General features: G+C 34.6%; 1 protein-coding gene across 1 annotated transcript in view; it reads right to left on the reverse strand.

Annotated features, from left to right (window-relative positions):
- Positions 1 to 12739, reverse strand: part of LOC146526443 (atrial natriuretic peptide receptor 1-like) — an 84498-nt gene extending 71759 nt beyond the window's left edge. Inside the window, exon 1 of the mRNA XM_085207125.1 lies at positions 12546 to 12739. The gene's annotated coding sequence lies outside the window, so the exon portion shown is untranslated. The remainder of the gene's footprint in view (positions 1 to 12545) is intronic.
- Between the last annotated feature and the right edge of the window lie 8364 nt (positions 12740 to 21103).

The following is a 21103-nucleotide window of genomic DNA, read 5'->3' on the forward strand; positions in this document are numbered from 1 at the left end:
GCCGCTGATGGCATTAATTTGGCTCGGGATAACAGGAATTCCGTGAGGCGGTGTACCTGGTGTATGCTGGAGTGTTTGGCTCTAAAGCCGAATTGTTCGGGGGGGATTATGTCATTGGCCACGACTGCGGCTTGGAGACGAGTGAGGAGGATACGTTCGTATATTTTGCCCATTGAACTGAGAAGGCTTATGGGGCGATAACTGGACGGGGATGTGCGAGGTTTCTTAGGCTTGTGAATACCTATGACTATTGCCTCTTTCCATTGGTCTGGGAATGAGCACTCTTTTAAGAGCGTGTTGAAAATGGCAACGAGAAGCGTTAGAATGTGAATGGGAAGAATTTAAAGGATCTTATTCGAGATGCGATAGGATCCTGGGGCTTTCTTTGGCTTAAGGCGCTTTATAATGTCTTGTACCTCTTCGACAGAGGTCGATCTTATAGGTTCGCCCGCTGGTGGCAACGGTGCCCACGTTTCGACCTGTGTGTCCACCGCGGCGACGTGAATTGGATCACACGGTTGTTCCGAGGGGGAGCATTGACTTTCTAAGTTATCCGCTAGGCATTCGGCCTTTTCGAGATCGTCTGAGGCTAGTGTTCCGTCCGGACGGATTAACGGCGGTAATTCGACTACGGTGTCGTTTTTGAATGATTTAGTTAATTGCCAGAACGCTACGTGCGATGGCGTAAGCTCTGATAACCTATGATCCCAAGATTCGTCTCTGAGGTCCTCGAACCGGGCTCGAACCTGTCTTTGGAGCCTCCAGAGTTTAGCGCGGTTAGCCGGCGACGGAAATGAATCGTGTGCCCTATTGGCGATGTTTTTACGTCTCATAAGCTTTCTGAGATCTCGCGGGATCTTAAAATGTCCTTCTGGATTACTTGGAATTTCCCTAGAACACTCGTCGAGAGTGCTACCCAGTCTGTCAGTAAGTTGGTTAATTTCCGCCTCGACTACTTCCACCGAGTCGAATCTGTCAGGTATGTCGTCTGTCGGTTCCGTGTCGGGATTGCCTAGGCGCTCCGCGAACTTAGACCAGTCGGTGATGGTGGTTTTAGGAAGAACTGGAGGACAATCGGGTCCTAATTTAACTATTACAGGTCTGTGGTCTGAGTCTAACTCTGGTATTACCTCGATAGAGCGCAGCCTGAGAGAGACGCCCTGCAGGATGGCTATATCGAGAATTGAAGGTCGGCCCCGGGGCCCAAATCTAGTGGGAGTGAGGGGGGCTATTATCTCAAAGCGAGAGGTGGTCAGGTCATAGATATTTTCGAGTTCGATTCCTCCTCTATTTGTGGAGTTGCAATTCCACCTGGTACTTTTACAGTTAAGGTCCCCGGCTATGATAACCGAGTCCCCCATGTCTAGTAGTGTCTGTAGGTCGCTTCTAAGTAAACTCTTTGATGGAGAGAGATAGGCGGAAGCTATAATAGTGGGTGGATGTCCAGTCATGTGAACCTTACAGACCGAAACTTCGATGTTAGTGAGCGTCGGCGGCGGATCGAGCGGTATGACGTGAAGCGTCTTTCTGTAAAAGATGACGGTGCCGCCTTTGGCGCCGTCTCTGTCGTTACGAATAGTGCGGTAATTGGCTATCTTGGGATCCCTATTGCAATTTCTAAGGAACGTTTCCTGAACTAGAAATAAGTCGAGTTGTCGGTTTGTAACAAAATCGCGGACTAGCCCCATTTGCGTACTGAGACCGTTAGCGTTAAAATAACCTATGTTGAGAGAACGCGGCTTGACTCGCGCGAGTCTTAAATCGGGCGGGTTGATTCTAAAATTATTATTGACCGCCATTGGAAGTTTGAGCATTGACAAGTAGTAATTTGGCTACAAGCTTTCTGTTGAGCTTAAGTACTTGAAGTCGACTTTTAGGATCGCCGTTTGAGTCTACTAAGCCTTTCGCGAAGGCCAATAATTCGTCTTTATCTAGTATATCTAAAAAGCTGGTCGCAATGTCGATCGCGTCTTCGATACTATCCTGTTCTAGGTTTACCTCCCCACGGGGCTGGCGGGCGGAGGAAGTGGCCCTGGAGGGCTTGGGTTTGGGATTGGAGGCCTTAGCGGCTTGGGTCTCTGGTAGAGGTTTTTTCCACGCGTTAGTGGAAGGAAGAGGGGCTGGTTGGAGTTTTGGCTGAGGGCCGGACGGGTTTTGCGCTGGACGGGAAGGCATCGAAGCCTTATGCGTCCTGCCGCCCTTTCCGCTGGACCTGCGTGGGGCCTTAGGGCATCCGCGGTAATTTGCGGGGTGCCCTTGGGTCTCACACAAGACACAGCTGGGAGGTACGGCCGGGTCTGGGACCTTGCGCGGACAGTCAGCAGTAGCGTGACTTTCTAAACACTTCACGCACCTGGGTTTTGCGTGACAGTTTTTGGCGGAATGCCCATAGAGCTGGCAGCGGTGACACTGCCCGGGAATGCCACGAGACCATGGCTTATCTATAGTGATGCCCGTGAGTGAGCAGATGGATTTTATATTGAAAATTTGTTTGCCCTCAGGGCTACGGTCTAGGACAGCTAGGACCATGTCGTAGCTTTTCTTAGTGTACTGATTGTACATACGGTGGACTGCTCTAACTGGAAGATTTTGGGATTTTAAGTCCCTGAAAACTGACTCGGTCTCTAATTCGGATGGGATACCCTTGAGGACTACACGTAATTGACGCTCGTCCTCCAGAGCGTATGAATGGAACCCTATCTTTGAATTCCTAAGGTGGGTCGTAAGGACCCTGTGGTCTTTAGGTGTTAACACCTGAATCCTAACTCCCTGCGCTGTGGATCTGGCAGAATTGAACTGCACTTTAGCGGACAACATCCATAGTTGTAAATTGTCCCACGCTTTCTTTTCCTGAACTATTATCGGGGGAGGTAACCTGTCCCTACGGACGCCGGCCGGTAGCGGTACCGAACCGTCGCCAGAGTTGGACGCGGGGATCGAGCTATTATTATTGCTTGTCTTTGTTGTATTGTCTGTCTTGTCGGTAGGGTCTACCTGCGCACCCTTTTTAACTACCTGCGCGTTGTCCCTAAACCTACGCGGGGGTGAGGACCGCGGGGAGGGGGTCTTTTCTGCGCGCGCGGCGCGTTTGGCTGGGGTTGATGGCGGAGTGCCTAGCGATTTGCGGGCCTTCCGTTTGGCCGATTTTGATTTGACGGTCTCGAAACCGTCATTATCCTCCACACCGGGAGTTTCTTCCTCGTCGGCTTAGGCCTCAGAGGATGATGAGGACGACGAGGAAGCCTCCGCGGCCTCAGACTCAGACTCGGACTCCGCGTCATTTGCGGAAGCCTCGTCCTCATCCGAGCCGGCGTCGGCCTCCTCAGGTTCGTCCTCCATTTGCTCAATTAGCTCGGGCGACTGAGCGATCGCTTCATTGTCTACGTACGTTTTTAGGCCTTCTAAGGCGTCGGGGAAATGTTGCGCGACGTAGTTTAGCAGGTTAACCGCATCTACTCGGATCATTTTGGGGACAATTGACCCCCCGCCGTGGCGAGGGGTGTGTGCCTACTTTGACCTAATGTCTCGGCCTGGTGGGGCCGGGGTGAGTACCTAGCTTAAGCTAACACTGTGTAAAGTACTCACGTGGGTATGGAATCCAGGTGAAATCCTATGGACACTAACACACTACACTGCACTACACAAAACAACGGAGATCGCCGCTCGCCGAACAAAACGACGCCGATTGGTCCTCTTCGTCTTCTTGGTGATGCAGGGTGGCCGTATAGTAGGTCGATAGTGCGCGCGTGCGTGGATTGGTTTTTGGGTTTTTTTGGTTTTTTTGGTGTTGGTTTTTGCGAAAGCGATGCCAAGCGGACATTGAGACGTCCTGGCGGTACCGCGGTCGGATTGGAACTCAAATATTTTTTACATATCACGGCGTTTAACTACGCCACTCAACACACAATGTCTTGAGACATGAGCAAGCAGGGCAGAGCATGGGGAACGTGTCTTACCACTTGGTTCCCTTTGCCTACCCTGCTACGTGCTGAATACAGTAACTATGTTACTAAGATCAATGAATATCTATTTACAAATCAATGCCTTTGAGGCTTAAGTCTTGATAGTGATTAGAAAAATTCAAAGAAATGTGACCCGTTAAAAAAGTTAGTTAAAATTAGATACCCGAAGAACAATTATATTCTTTTTAATTTACAAGATAATTAATTTTTTAATTTTGCAAGTCCTTTTCATCAACATTGTTCTTTTTTCCTTATATGGGAAACTCAAGCCAATTAGGTGGTTTTCCATAAAAAATGTTTTCCATGACACATGTTCCCATTGTGTCAGTTGTTACCATTAATAAATAAATAAAAAATAGCTAACAAAATCTTGCTTTGTAAAATAATCCTTATTCCCAAATAATAGGAAAAGTCATCCTGACATGGGATAGAACAGGAATGCAATAAGGCCCGAAGCCAAACTAATTCCTACTTTTACTTCAGTTTCTTTGTTAACTCTATACTCGTATAGCTTCAATATGGATAATTGAACGACGTAGAAAAGTAGTCCTTTTTGGATATGTATTTAATAGAATTATATGTATTCTAAGGTAATTATAATTTTTTGTGATTTAGTAAGGAAATGAAAATACTAATTAATTTTCTCAAATAGGAATCAAACCCAGTACACGCTTGCAATTGCACGCTTGTAGCCCAACGCCACAATTATGGCCGCCATTTAACTTAATTATTGGTATTTCGTTAGCTAAGTCATATAAACTTCTATCATTTGGTAAAATCTGTTGTTCTTTTGACATTACCATGTATTTCGGCTCAATTAAAAGCAATTCCTCAATTATTTCATTTTTTTTTAGCGTCACGCTGTATCTCACAGGTAAGCAGAGGGAACCTAATGCTAAGACACCCCGTTCACTATTATCCGAAACCTAAATCCGGATTGTGGAACCATACCCATTTTCCTCAACACCAGAGCTAAGAAACGAAATTATTAAATTTATCTTTTCTTAGGGTGGAAATCGAACCGATAACCCGTCGCATTTACAGTCACACTATGTGCCCCTACGCTACTTATACTACAATTTTCTATATTATCTATTTATATACATTAAAATAGAGTATTATTAATAGTAGAGTGTACATTAGTCTAAGTATTCATAATCAAAATCAAAATTGAAATTACTTCGAAATCGTTCAATTTCGTTTGTAAATTTCAATCTACGGGATACACGCCCCATAAAACAAACCCCATAAATAACTATTATGTTTTGAATAAGAACAATAAAAGTAGTATTAGTGTTTACGATAGAAATAATGGTTTCTGGCGTACTTGCCAAGAAATGAATGTCATGGCTGCGATGAAAACTACCGCTTTTATGTCATATCGACAGTTATTTAGAAACAAGTTGTAGTATTTGATGAAGGCAATATTGAATTCTGAAGAGAACTTCCGCCCAAATGAACAGGAAAGTACTTCAGTATCTCAATGAACTTCCGGGTTATCTATGATTTTGGATATTTATTTATTTATATATAAAAAAAGGATATAACTTACGTAATTTTATTTTTTAGCTCTATTTATATATCATTAGTTATCCTATAACATAATAAGAACGACTTACTTAACTAGTAACTTTCTTAGACGACGAGAGACGCAGGTTGAAATCCCGCAAGGTTCAAATAACAAAAAATAACATTCTTCATTTAAGACATTTCCGTTCCCCACTTTAGAGCCAGGAAATAAAAATATCTAAAATTTCCTCGAGTGGGAATCGAACCCACTTCCGACGCATTTCCACGACGTCCTAACTAACTAGAATAATAAATTCTTAACCACGACTACTAAGTAACTATTACTACCGCATTATTAGGTCATCTAATGCGACATTATTATATGAGAACAAAAGATTATTATCGATGACTATAATATATCAATCAATACAATCTATGAATTAGTATGAAAATCATGTAGTGTTGCCAGTTAATGTTTAATATTTGTCTAATTAATTATTTTATTATTAGAGGCCATCGTGGAGCAAGGACACAAGTGTGGGCTCGATCCCCATTTGAGGGAATGAATTGTTATTTATGAATATTTTCATTTTTTTTGCTCTGGCATCAAGGTAAAAGTCCGGTGTTGAGTTTCGCCACTCAACTCGCAAAAATTCAGTAGAAAGTGAGGAACGGAGTGTCTTAGCTAGGTTCCCTCTGCCTACCCTTCTATATGCAGGATAGGTACAGTCTACAGCTGATTAAATGTATTTTTTTTATTTCTCATGTAACCAGAGGGAACCTAGTGTGTTGTTAACTTTATGTTTATTCATATAACATGTGGATTGGAGCTAATATAACCTATATTTGGAATTTCATAATAATTTTCTCAACGGCAAGATTTATCCAGATCGAATATCCATCTCAAGCATCTCTTGAGACGTTGCTGTAATAGGCGATATTATATTAACATTTTTTTTTCTTTATATTAATAAATTGCCTTTGGTATATTTCTTTTATAAATATGGTAAAATACTAATACTTGCCTGAATACAATAATCAAAATTTATATACGAATTGATATGGTTGCCAGTTTTTTTTAAATTGGTACGGTTGCCTTTGCACTACCTACTCTTATCAACATTGAAAAATTTTTTAGATTCCATTTTGCCTTTAGGAAGCCATTTCTTTTGCTTGGAACTGTAAAATTCACCTTTTTTCATTCTTCCTATTTTCGGTTATAACAGAAGAGGTTTATATAGAAAAGAAATTAACTCAATTTAGAATTTTAAATTAATAATAAAAAGAGAAATAATCGAGAAGCAGTGTTACATCATCTATATGACTGTAATCACTTGGAGAAATAAATAAGATTTAGTGCAGCGTTAAGCTCCGTCGTTGAAGAAGAAATATCTGGAATTCAGGTGGTACTTGCAAAAAATATTATAATATAAATAACTCTTATTACGCGCAATTCTTTCTCAAATTTTCGTTATTTAATATAATAAACTTTACTATGAAAGTTGTCATTTCGAAACGAGATCTGCCTCCAGAGTAAATAATAAGTCAAACAACTCTTAATGACGTTTGTTATTTGCTTTGTACCGTTTCATACTCAAATAAGTAAGGACTTTGTTGAAATTATCCTTTTATGGAGAGATTTTGTAAATTATTATTTACTTAGATAGAATTTTAGTGTGGAATAATAATATTGTCACTATGGCACAGTAATTTTTTAGAGGTTTTAGAGTACCTATTTTGGTAAAATTAATAGTGATAAATAGTGTTCGTTTACAGAAAAAAAACGTTTAAAAGTATAACAATCAACATACCAAGATAACAAAAGACAGAAAAATGCAAATTTTCTAAATTTCCAAGAAAATTACATTATAATCTCTTATAACACTTTCTGCTCTTTTTAATAAGTATTCTATAAGGTGAAGATATAAAAAATATGATCTATAATAAACTTATTGATTTTTTTGACTAATTATATTTTTTTGTAGAATCTCCAAAATAGACTCAGGATATGGACTCAGCAATATTTATTAAAATATATATATATATATATATATATATGTACAGCTTCACGCTCTATCCCGCACACAACAGGATAGGCAGAGGGAACCTGGTGCAAAGACACTCCGTTCCCCATTTTTCACGAAATGAAAATATAAATTTAAGCCTCTTTAAAGTATAAAATTCTTGTAATATTTGTAATACTAAATGAAATAAAAATTCAATATAAAATTATTAAATTTAAAGTTAAACATGAACACATATTACATTTTCCTTGTAAGAACGTCGCGTTCAACGAGTCGTTCAGTCGAGATATGACTGTATCCTATATATCTCTTTTAATACGTGTTCCTAGCACTTTATATATTAAATTTATATATATTTATATTATTTTCACAGTACATATATGTTTTACAACTGTAAATAAATTTATAATTATAAAATATAATATTATGTAAGAAAAATCTTGTCGTGAGGGCTGTAGGGTTATTACATTACCTACTTTGAAGATATTATTTCATTTGTTGGTATACCAAAATGCACGAGCAAAATGAAGCGAAGCGAGTAAAAATTGAGCTTCCTTAGTTGTTTTACTACACATTTAAATGTCTTATTTTTAGTGTTACTTTTTTTGGCAGAGGGATCTAGTGTTAAAACACTCCACTCCCCATTCTGCGCCGAATTTTAGAGGAATTGCAAGGGATTGAAAATATAATAAATATTTAATTTCCTCGAGTGGAAATCGAACTCACAACCTGTCGTATATAAAGTCAGATGCTTCAGCCCTTGCGCTACGACTGGTGACTGGTAACTGAGTGTTACTTTTTTATTTTCTTTTAATTTACTCCAAATACGTAAACGATTTACTTGATATATTATACAACTTTCAATTTTATTAATTAAACTTACAACTGATACCGTTATCTTAAACATTGCCAGTATTTTAAAATGTATTAATTAACAATTACGCCCTATATTTTTACTAGTTGCCCATTTAAGGCGCGCAGAGTCACAAGCGTGTGACTAATGAAAAAAGAAATAAAAATGCGGCGTTGAGTTACGCCACTGAAGTCATTTATAAATCCTTACTTACGTATATCAATTTTCATTGATAAACCTACAAATTCACTAAATAAAGTGAAAAAAAAACTATTACTAGTAATAATATTAGATATCTATAAAAGCATCTATTTCAATGATGGTAACAGACGAAAAATTCCTTATACAAAGAGAGAAACTAAATTGTCGACCAACAAATATGCAATGTAACCGAAGTAAATCCAGTAAAATCGACGACCCGTGACTAAACTCATAACCAAAGATTTATTTCGCTTGAAATAATGTAAGTTATTATATTTTATTTTTTGCAATAAATTTTTTTATAACTAATTCCTAATATAGTAAAAAAAATGTCACCAGCAATACCGCCTTCCTTCTTTACTTCCAAACGATTTACATCAAAGACAGCAACGAGCTTAGAAAGATTTTTTTGTATCCTAAAGAAAATTTACAACGAGTTTACTAAAAAAATATAATTCTTAAACTCGTTATATCAGTATCCAAAATAAAAAAATATTGAAAAACATGATAAGCATTTAATTTTTTTCTCAGTATTCCACGGATTTACTGTATGTCTTGGACCTCCGACCCCTGTGTAGATTTAAGAGGCCTCTTTAGGCCCAATTCACAATTATTTTCCTAGTGCCTCTTTCAAAGTATATTATAGAAATGAACTATTATATAGTTCTATAGTTTTAAATATTCCTAGATCTAAAACCACGTACAAATCAAAGCTATTCCTAGTCATTTTCTCAGCGAAATTCGAAGCCGCAACGACCGCACACAAAGCCGAACACTTTCAATACCACGTATATATTATAAAAAAGTAAATGGAAACAATTTATATGTAAAGTAAACGTCTAAGTAAGTAATATATTTATCTGCATACTAAATTGAATAAAAGATAAGGTGAGATAAACTTAAGTTATAACTTAATAGCTTTCATATGTATTTTGGAGATAACAATTTATGGGTTATCGTGGCACAGTTGTGACAAGTATCAATGAACACGATAATTATGGGTTCGATTATATACTTATTTAGAGCAATTTATTGGTTTTTTTTTTTATCTTTTTAACACTTTTTCGCACATAACATTCGCACTTTCGAGTTAGTTTATTTTCAAGCGCAAATATTAAAAAAAATTTACATTAGTTTTCTCCCCCGCACACAGCAGGGTAGGAAGAGGGGATAGTGTTAAGACACTCCTTTCCCCACTTTCTGCCGAATTCTGGAGGCATTTCGTGTTGAGCGGCAGAACTCAACGCCGCGCTTTGCCTCTACACCAGAGAATATAAACGTAAATAAATATATCACTTCCTCGAGTGAGGATCGAACTTACTACCAAAAGGTGCGTTACAAACACACCTTTTGGACGGCTTTCTTATAGAGCTACTTTGATTTTTTTTTAATTCTACAAAAATAACAAAGTTCAGTATTGGATTCCGCAATTTAATACGCAGAGAAAACTCTCTGCTTACCCTAATATAAACAGATAAATATTTTTATGAACTTTTAGTATTTCCTATTAAAAATTCGTCGGAAGCGAGGAACACTAGGTTCCTTTTGGTGAATAAATTCTGTTTTATTTTAATAAATTTTATTCATATCCCGGAAAAGCCAGGAAAAACAATACTAGTACAAAAAAGACATTCATGTTTCTGAAAAGTGTTTGTCACAACCGACTCTACGTTAGAAGACAATGAAATAATTAGTTCCACAATTTAACTTGGCCTTTTGAATAAACTACAAACGTTTATTTTTGGAACAAACCAGTGTTAGTTATGGTATATTTATTTGATGTTTTCTTTACATTACCTTCTGTTTGTGTATAGTGGATAGGGAGGGTTTTTTTTTTTAAATAAACTAACCTCTTTAAAATTTACCGGAAACTAGCAAATTCATATGTAGATTACAATTGATAAGCCTATTGGTATATGATAAGAAGTATGTAAGTTTTAATATTTTTAGCTTTTAGCTTCAATGTATGCAAGGAATCCTAGTAACTTAGTGTTAAGGTACTCTGTTTCCTATTAAGACACAAAATATTTTTATATTTTTTATTAAAGAAAAATATACATTTTTATTTCCTACGTTTTGATGAAACGAAACTATGGTACATAAATTAAAATATCGATTTTATATAAAATCTAATTTTAAACGTTCGGCAACCTAGCTAATGATATAAAAAATACAAAGAACAAACTTAATAAGAAATTATTTTATAAAAATAACTTATTAAATATATTGCGGTCAATTTTGCAAACCAAATTTTAAATTTTACCTTTTGATATTGGAATAAGCAAATTCTCTTAATGCTTTAAGAGGTTAAATGCCCCATAATAACTTAAGTTCCGTTAAGTGCTACCTAAGTTCTAAGCCTCGTTATCGAAATTAGCATATAAATAAGATTAAAATTATTAATCATTAATTCCATTCGGGCCATTCGTGGAAAACAAGCGTGTTACGGTAAACACGACAGATTGCAGGTTCGATTCCCATTCGAGGAGATGAAATATTTTTTTTATGATACGGAACCCTAAAAATCAGTTCACCATTACTTAACTTTACTTAACTGCGTCACAATTACCATATTTTGAATGTATCTAGCATAATTAGATATATGTTAATAAAATATTATTTATATTTAGTTTTTACTTGCGATTCGAGTTGTGTTACAAAAACCAGCAAGATTTCCTCGAATACTCTACCGGTAATAAAAATGTTCTTGTCTACACTCGCATACATTATAAGTATGTAGATAAGATTAGAATTTTAAATGAATTAATTTGATATATGTATGTATTAAACATATGTATGTATAATATACTCGTATATAAATATAAAAATAAAATATATTTAATATAAAAAAAAGAAAATTATCATAGAGTCGACTCTTTTATTTTATATCTACAAAACATTTTGAAAATTAACGTTTGGTAGGTATATGAAATTTTATTTTGCATTTTCTTGTATCTAAGTTGAAAATACATCCGCTATAGTATATATTTTATTCCTCTCATATCCAAAAAAGTGTCTTTTTAAATATATTTATTAATAGATTAATAATATTTTGTTTTTTAATTTATCCTTTCCCCACTTTCCACCCAATTTTTCAAATTTATAGTGTCGTTTAGTGGACCTTAAAGCCACTATTTGCTTCATTCATGAAATCTTCGTTTACCAGAACGAAAATATAAAGTAAATTCAATTTCCCGAATGGGAATCGAACCTGTAACCGTCACATTTAAAATCAAACGCTTTACCACTGTACCACGACGGCCTACAGTATTAAGTTTTCAATATAAAATGAATGACAACTAAAAGTATATATACGAGAATACAAGTATAAGCAAAAGTAATTCAATTACCAATCGACATTTTCGATAATATAATTGATATGGGATATTAAGAGGCGTTTGGTTAATGGAATCTGTCATAAAAACGTTAAAAAGCTATAGAGACGATATTGATTAATGTTGTAATCTGAATACTGGAAATTTGACAAAACAAGTGTAATATGGCTTTTTTTTGTTAATTTCTTTCAGCTTCACGCATTCACGCATTCTGCGTGTAGCAGGGTAGGCTGGGGAAGTTTAGTGTTAAGACGCTACGCTCCCCACTTTCCGCTGAATTCTGAAGTTATTGTGTGTTAGGTGGCGGAACTGAACGCCGCGTTATTTATAGTTTCATCAATAAAATTATGTTTGTTTCAATTTGCACTCGTTTTTATAAGTACCTACCTAATTGTTTAATCAAATGTATAAAGAACAAAAATTATAATAACTAATATACTATTATTTTGTTGAATCAAAATTATATAAAAAATATTATTAATAACACACTGTAACTACGCTATTTGCTATAGCAACAGTAAATGTCGAAACAAAGTAAAATATTTAACTTCCAATATACATATGATAATTTACCGATATCCAGAAATAGATTTGAATACATGAAAATTTACATTATAATCAACACGGCAGCCATTCGTTTAAACAGCTGATTTTTTCAAACCTCATATATAAATAACGATCAACACCATCAGAATCCAAGGATTATTATATGGAAAAATACACAATCTTTTCACACAAACACACACAAAAAGCACAAATTCTATTTTATTTCTAAATTTTTAATATGCATAACACTTTTTTTGGCACTTATACGGATGCGAAAGAGCGAATTTTTACACGAAAGACGTGCAGCCTCACCGCTAGCTCAATAGTTACTAACTTTTGTATGGCGTTGAGTGGTAGACCCTAGACTCGTCGGGACTCATATTTGAAATATTATATTTAAAATATATTTTTACGATGGAATTTTAATTTATTAAATATTTATATATTTATTGATATTATCTTTAAATTTGTGTTGTAAGTGTTGAATGGCGGAACTTAACGCCACACCTTGAATATCAAATATTTCATTTACTGAGTTACAACCTGTTGTATTTACAGTTGCACTAGTGCAAATTGCGAAATAAACAGATTTTGGTCTATTATCTTATATTCGAGCTCTTCGAGCTATTCTTCTCAGATTTAACGGTTTTTAAATGCAAATTAGGTTAGGTTATAAACTTTTAAATTTAAAAATGCCTTACCCAATCTAACCTGGACTTAAAACCCGCTAAAACTGTAGCTGCAGTTAGTACGTATTTTGTAAGTAAAGAAATGCAAATTTCCGTCCTTTCCTCAAAATAAAATCAGCTTCACGCACGCTTATATCCCGCACACAGCAGAGTAGGCAGCGGGAACCTAGTGTTAAAACTCTCTTACTCTCTTTCTGCCTAATTCTGGAGACATTGCGTGTTGAGTGGCGGAACTCAACGCCACGCTTTGCCTCGACACTAGAACGAAGAAATGGAAATATAAACGTAGATCAATATTTCACTTCCTCGAGTGGGGATCGAACCCACAACCGTCGCGTTACAGTGACACCCTTGTGCCGCTGCGCTTCCTTATATATACATATATTACTGGCTGTGCATTTGTTATTTTATAGAGCCTAGGCTAAGTATAAAATAAAAAATATTTCATACATTACCCTCACGTTTTTGATAAGAATATAATTATTTTATAATTTTCCCGCGAGTGTGGATCGAAGCCATTGCCATATAATCTAGGCTATTGACGCTATTCTACTACGTCATTGTATGTTTTATTAATGTTTGTATTTAGTTGAGTAAGTAGAGACGAGAGAGAGAGTATTTTGTGATATATGTGCTCTAAAATTATCTTCTCAAAATTAGTTTTATATGATTTTATTAAAAAACATATAAAAAAACTTATTATGCATACGTTTCATTTCTTTTTGTGATTATTGACTTTTTTATTGGTAATTGTTATTTTTATATACGAGCTGGCATTTTTATGGCTATGCAAGTCTACGAATTCGAATATTATATTAAGTTATTAATCTAGGAAGTTAGCAATATAAATGCAGAATAAATTAAAAAATTCTAATAATCTAATACCCTTGACTAAAACTTAGGCTGAGAATACAAATATTATAAGAATTTCTTACGTTTACTTCCCGTTCTTTTTATTATTATTTTTTATTTAAATAGCGACATGTAAAACAACCTTCTGAGAAAAAAATAAGTATTCCTTTGATATTCGAATATATTATACAAAAGCGACCCGCTCGCTTGAATTATACAATTATTTAGCTGCTAATCTAAATCTGAATTTTCATAACCAAAGCTTAGCTCGTTAGCTCATTAGGAATACCCTTAATGAATTGTAACGTTTGTTTTTTTCTCTTGATATTCCTTTCTCACTGGTTGGGTGATGGTTGATGAGTGTTTATGAGGCACCCCTGGGAATATTTTACCTACCATCTCATATCCACTCTCTGGATATCATCACGATTTAGGCATATTCAAATATTTTTTTATTTATCTAGATACAGTTCCATTACTCAATATAATATTAGTTCTGTTATACCCTTATGTTTATATTTTATACTGTAGTTTCATCATCATCATCATCAACAGCCATCTTTTGTCCACTGCTGGACGTAGGCCTTCCCCAATTCACGCCACCACACTCGATCCTCAGCTTTTCGGACCCATTCGCTTCCGGCCAATCTCTTTATGTCGTCGGCCCATCTGATAGGGGTCGTCCCACCGGTTGATTTGTACGGGGTCTCCACTCTTTGACACGTCTGCCCCAGCGGCCGTCGATACGACAGATATGCCCAGCCCATTGCCACTTCAGCTTACTGAAGTTTACTAAGTACATATTCGATTGTATGTATTTATCCCGCAAATTATAACATAAAATAAACAAAAAACACTGGCAACATATAATACGGTCTGCAAAAAACCGTATTTCCGTAACATTACATATTTAATTATCGTTCATATTGCAGAGCATAGAATGTTAAATAATTTGAACGAGTTTTATTAAATAATTTATTGCTCCTAAGAATTATTAACCACTTGGATCATTCTACGTAATGATTTTTGGTACGAAAAATATTGAAACCAAAATATTGTTAGTTAAGTTGGCCAATTTTTTCTATATGTTTATTTCAATGTGAAAATACGGAGAGTTTATTAGCAAGTCACTCTGTCACCCCTATCTTCTCTTTTATGTATTTTTACAAGGACGCGACAGGTTGTGGGTTCGATTTCCACTCGAAAAAATGAAATAATTAATATTTTCATTTCTTCGCTCAGCATTTTTCTCTAGCCAAATCTTAAAAAAACATTATTAAATATAAATATCTATAATTTATTAAAAATAAGTGTTCCGTTAGACAAATCTCAGTTACTTCATTCTAGCGCATTTAATTAATAGGAATGTAATCTCACAAATTAATATTAGCAACGTTACAAATTACTCTATTTTTCTTGAAATATTAGAATGCAACAGGAAATTTAATTATTTTAGCTTCTCGCCAAGTTTGTAGATAAAAGAATATTTGTAGCAGGAAAAAATAGACCTCGATATTCCAGCTTCACGCTGTATCCCGCACACATCAGAGCAGGCAGAGGGAACTTACTGTTAAGACACTCCGTTCCTCAGTTTGATAAGATATGAACGCATACTCACTAACTCTAGTTTACCAATTGTTATATATTGTACTTCCTGTTAACCTACAATCCGGAAATTAGTTTGAAATCGTTTTTTTTTTAATAAAAGCTATGTTAAAAATAATTTGAAAGCGTAAAAAAGAAAATAAAAATAGTTGATAATATTTCTAGTTATATTTTAAATATTTCTTATATAAATATTAATTAATGAATAGTCTGTTTTTATTTGTCACACCATTGTTCTACTATTTTAAGTATTACAAAATAATTCATTGTTCTATTTATAGAGGGTCACGGGTTGTGCCCTCTGCCACGACTGGCTTCTATTTCTTTATTAGATTCATTTTTTTTAAATTATATTACTTTATTTTTTTGAATATACTTTTATTAAATTAGTTAATCAATTTTACTATTTTTATTATTATTATTCTCTCACGTATCCAAGAAGACAGGATATAAGAATCAAGTACTGAAACACTCCATTCTATATTTTCTGCCTATCCTAAATACATTACATGAGTCACAACCTACCTAACTAACTAACTAAGAAACAACAATTATTATACACAAAGACTATAGAACTATAAGATTATACGGCTAAATTAATAATTGATGTTTTTATGATTAATTTTTTGTATATATAATCACTAAAAACCTAGGTTAGCATACCTTATTATTGTGACCCAAACGTCAAGTAACTTAGATTTGGTTCCAACAAAGCGTGGGTAGCGGGAACCTGTGTAATATGTCCATATTAAACAACAGACGCCCAGGCCCTAGAGTGATTTAACCCATTTCACTCACTGAACCGTTTCATTTCCGATCCCACCTAAATACGTTTGCACAGTAAGGACTGGGATCAAACAATGGACCAATCCTTTGAGAGCGTTGTTATGTTAGGGTTGATTAAAGAAAGCTTAATAGTCCTATATAATTATATATATTTATTTACTTCAACGTATTCCGTAACCGGGTGTTTTTTCGTATTGTCTAGACATTATATTTTTTACCTGGTGGAAATCTTGACTCACTCCATTCTATACACGCTATTTTAATATAAGTTAAATATATTTTAACTGAATATCATCAGCCTGTCTTCGTCCACTGCTGGACATAGGCCTCTCCAATGGCACGCCATTGAGCTCGATCTTCAGCTCTTACCCCATCTAGCTAGAGGACTTCCTATATTACGCTGAATGTGCCCTACATTTACTTGGTTAAAATGCCAGATGTTGCCATGCGGAAATTAATTCTAGACGTCGTCGGTTAACAATTTCAATTATCCTCAGCAGGATATTGGGTTCAGATTGGTTTATACTATATTGGGAATATTAGTAGGTGAGAATATTTTACTATAAATAATAAGGCAGTTCTTACAGACTAAGATGCCATGAAAACTATCAGCATATACGCCAAGTCATTGCGAGCGACAAGCTTCCGCAAAGGATTTTCTTCAAGCGTTGACAGGATCCATCCCATCCTTCCATCAGCCTTTTGGTAACAAATTCATTTAAAATATTTTTATAACTATTCCTGATTTCAGTCCTGTTTTCTTCTTTACGTACTATAGATGTAAAAATTATATTTATATTTCATACAATTTATATATAAAACACGCATACGAGTGTAACGATCTTGTATGTTTTAAATAAAGCGATAGCCATGAAGCATTAGGACGTACTTGAACCTCTTTTTCATAATATATGCGACAATTTTCATTTATAAGGATATTTTTGTCTAAAATTAAAGTGAATGTAGGTTTGTTTGTTACGCTTTCACGCCAAAACTGCTCAACCTATTATCATGAAACTTTATATACGTAGTCTTGAAGGTATCAGAAAAGACATGGAATACTTTTTATTAAATAAATGTATATATTTATAAGACTATTTTATAAGAATAAATTTAAGCCAGCGTAGGTGTTTGAGTGTCTAGCAGCTACATATATATAAAAACACGAATGCTATCATGATTTCGCGGGCGAAGCCACGGGCAGTTCGTTAGTTTTAATATAAAAGTGTTACTGTCACAAATTTATATTAAAAATATGTTTTTCTTTCTTTACAGGTGAAGGATTTGTAAGTTTCCGCCCATATTTAGAATAAAACGCGTCTGATGGTGAAACTTAACGCCGTAAAATAATGCCTCGATTAAAAATAGAACCCACAAACGTATACATTGAAATATTAAACAAAATGCGAAATTGCGTCAATAGTCGCGACTAGACTAACGTATTGGTAATTATTTTGATGAATGCACAGCCGTAGTTCGATCCCTTGAACTTTTGCGTAGTGGAGTATGCTAGTGCTAGTGTTACGGAAATAAATTTAAATATATTTTTCATTTGGTCTGTATAATCTGCTATGTTCAGCAACTCTCCTTACATTTTAGAGAATTAAATCTACTAAATTAAAAAAAAATCAGCTTCGCGCAGTATATCGCACTCAGCAAGATATGCAGAGGGAACTTAGTGTTAAAACACTCCGTTCCCCACTTCAACGCCGCAGTTTGTCTTATCACCAGAACGAAGAAATGGAAATATAAATTTAAATAAATATTTCCTCGAGTGGGGATCGTACCTACAACCAGTCGGTTTTACAGTCACAGTTTGTGCCTTTGCGCCACGAATGACTTCTTGGTTTCACCGACTGGTTTTATTTCAATTAATTTTAAAATTAACATTAAGAATACAATACCTATATGAATTCATAAATTCGACCTCATTACTAGGTTTAAAAAGATCTTTAGATAAAAATATACAATCGTAAAACTTACATATTACTCTATACTTAATATATTGTTATGACTAATTATACCTAGTATGAAATTTAAATGAGATTTGTTAATATTTAAAATGAATTAATTTGCTAGTTAATGATAAATTAAATATAATCATATTTTCAGAGTTCTGTACCTCAAAAGAAAAAAACACACAAAAATCGGTGGAAAGTGGAGAATGGAGTGTTTTAACACTAGGGTTCCTGTGCCTACCCTGTTATGTGTGGGATACAACGTAAAGCTGTATTTGTATTGTATTTAATTTTTCTCCTATGTTAAAATGTATAGAATCCAATATATAACATTATCGACAAAATGTTTCCTTATATCATATTTTAAATAAATACAACAGAGGCAATTTTTTTATTTCGCACAGTAAATAGTATTAAATATCAAAAGTACTTTAAACAACTATGAAAATTGTCATTGAAATTATTTAAAAAAATGTTTATATCAAATTTAAATATGGTAATTACATTTTTATGAAAAATATAGCGTTTTTTCATAACATGAAAAAATGTCGATTGGGTTTTAAATTAACATTGACGAATGTACATAAGTCACTGTAAAAATATTTTCATATATCAAAGCACGCGATAAACGTTGAAAAATTGATAGTATTCAGAACAAAATTTGAATGGTGATCATTTTCTTTAATTCCTATATCCCGATATAGAGAAGCAGAGAGATAAGTCACTGCTATAATACTTTTAACACGATTTCGAAAATATTCCAAATGTTACAGTAAGTTCAAATCATAATTATCTTATCAAACGATCGATCTGTCACCTATAAAAGTAATCTTGCCTCCCGTATATCTCCTACATTCAAATTTCAAGACATTGTGTTAAGTGCCTCACTCAACCTCTCGCTTTGTCTTGTTACTAGAATAAGGAAATAAAAATAATTATTTGTTCAGCATGGGAATCGAACCCACATCTGCCGCGACAGTCAAACGTGCCGCCGTGCTGCAATAAATATCATTGTAGGTATCATATTCAAGTATTGCGAACAAAAATAATATTTTTTAATAGTAAATACAACTGGCGAACGAAATTATGATGAAGAGAGAAATATTTAATTTTTTTAACAACCATCTTAGGAAAAACTATTGATAACAATACTCTACGTTTTTGGCAATAATTGTAAAGACAACGATACGAATATATGCATACACGCCATACATACAAAGCTATCGGCAAAAGCTATTAGAAAACGATATATCTGTATCGATTTTTCCATTAGGACCTTATATTGTGATTGTATAAAAAACGCTTTTCTGCAAGATGATACCTATTGGCTTTGCATTCAGTTATTTAATAACAAGTATAAATTTTAGATATTTTTTTTTACAATTTCACGCTGTATCCCGCTTGTAGCAGGGTAGGCAGGGAGAACATAGTGTTAAGACACCGTACCCCACTTTCCCCAACGTTCCCCACTTTCCGCTGAATTTTCGAGATATCGCAGGTTAAACGTGATTATTTTTTTTGCGTGTTAAGCGTGATTGTTATTTGACTAAACGTGAAGCCGCTATTTATATTATAAAACAAATAACTAAATCATAACAAAATCATGTAAAATAAAAAAAAAACTTCTGACATCGCATTACTATTAAGAGATAAGCAACATAATTATTTTAAACAAGCTTTAAAAGTTTTTTTTAAGTAAAACCATATCAAATTCGCCTTTTACTTAGCTTATCACAAATTATTAAACAAATACGCTCTAATAACGCAGAGCTCGCTTACGAACGAGGCAGAATAAGCAAAATAAGCGGAATATTAGCCATTTCATTTCGCGGAATAAATGGAAAAACTTAATAATTTCCGAGAAGGGTGAACTTCATTTGTCAGAAAAGCTTATTTGATGTTGTGGAAGGGTTTTCAAAGCCTATTCGAGACCTAATATTGAATAGACGCGCAATAGTGCCTATTTGTGCGACGTATATTTTATTTCTAAGTATAAAATGGGTCAATGTATTATGTAATGGATATGGTTTGATATTTAATATATTTTTTTAATTCTATGGATGTAAATTCAATGATTCTTAATATTGTAAATATAAGTTAGGCCAGATGTCAGTCGTTGACAAGAACGAGAGGAGAAACTGACAGGTTGAGGGTTCGATTTTCACTTGTGGAAATAAAATTGGTAATGAGATCCGGAACAGTTTCACTGTCACTTATAAGTCTTTATTTATTTTATTAAATTTTGTAAGTATATTATAATATTGTAATGAAATAATTATACGTATGACCAAAATTTTGAGTGAAAGTAGCTTATTCAAAAACTGCACACTTTCATTTTGATTAAAACTGGATCACAACTTTTTGAAAATGTTTCAATGTTTGAATATATATGTAAAATTTTAAAAATATATAATAAATTAAATGTATGTCAGATAATGAAAAAAATTATATTTTTTTAACTTCACTTTGTATAGCAGAGTAGGCAGAGGGAATCTGGGAACCTAGTGTTAAGATACTCCGTACTCATTAAAATACTTCTGTTGTCTACTTTCGGTCAAATTCTGAAGGCATTGCGTGTTGAGTGGTAGAGCTCAACGCCGCGCTGTGCCTCGAGGCACCAGAGCGAAGAAATGTAAATATAAGCGTAAATAAATATTTCACTTTCTCGAGTGGGGATCGAACCCACAACTGCGCCACTACAGCCAACGGACGGAAAATATTTTATTGCAAGCTAAAATACTTAAGACTTTATAATATCTAATTCATTCTTATTAATCTAAAAG

This window comes from Heliconius melpomene, unplaced genomic scaffold (genome assembly GCF_056956725.1).
Source record: "Heliconius melpomene rosina isolate 202511_hmr_F unplaced genomic scaffold, ASM5695672v1 ptg000035l, whole genome shotgun sequence".
Lineage (NCBI taxonomy): Eukaryota > Metazoa > Arthropoda > Insecta > Lepidoptera > Nymphalidae > Heliconius > Heliconius melpomene.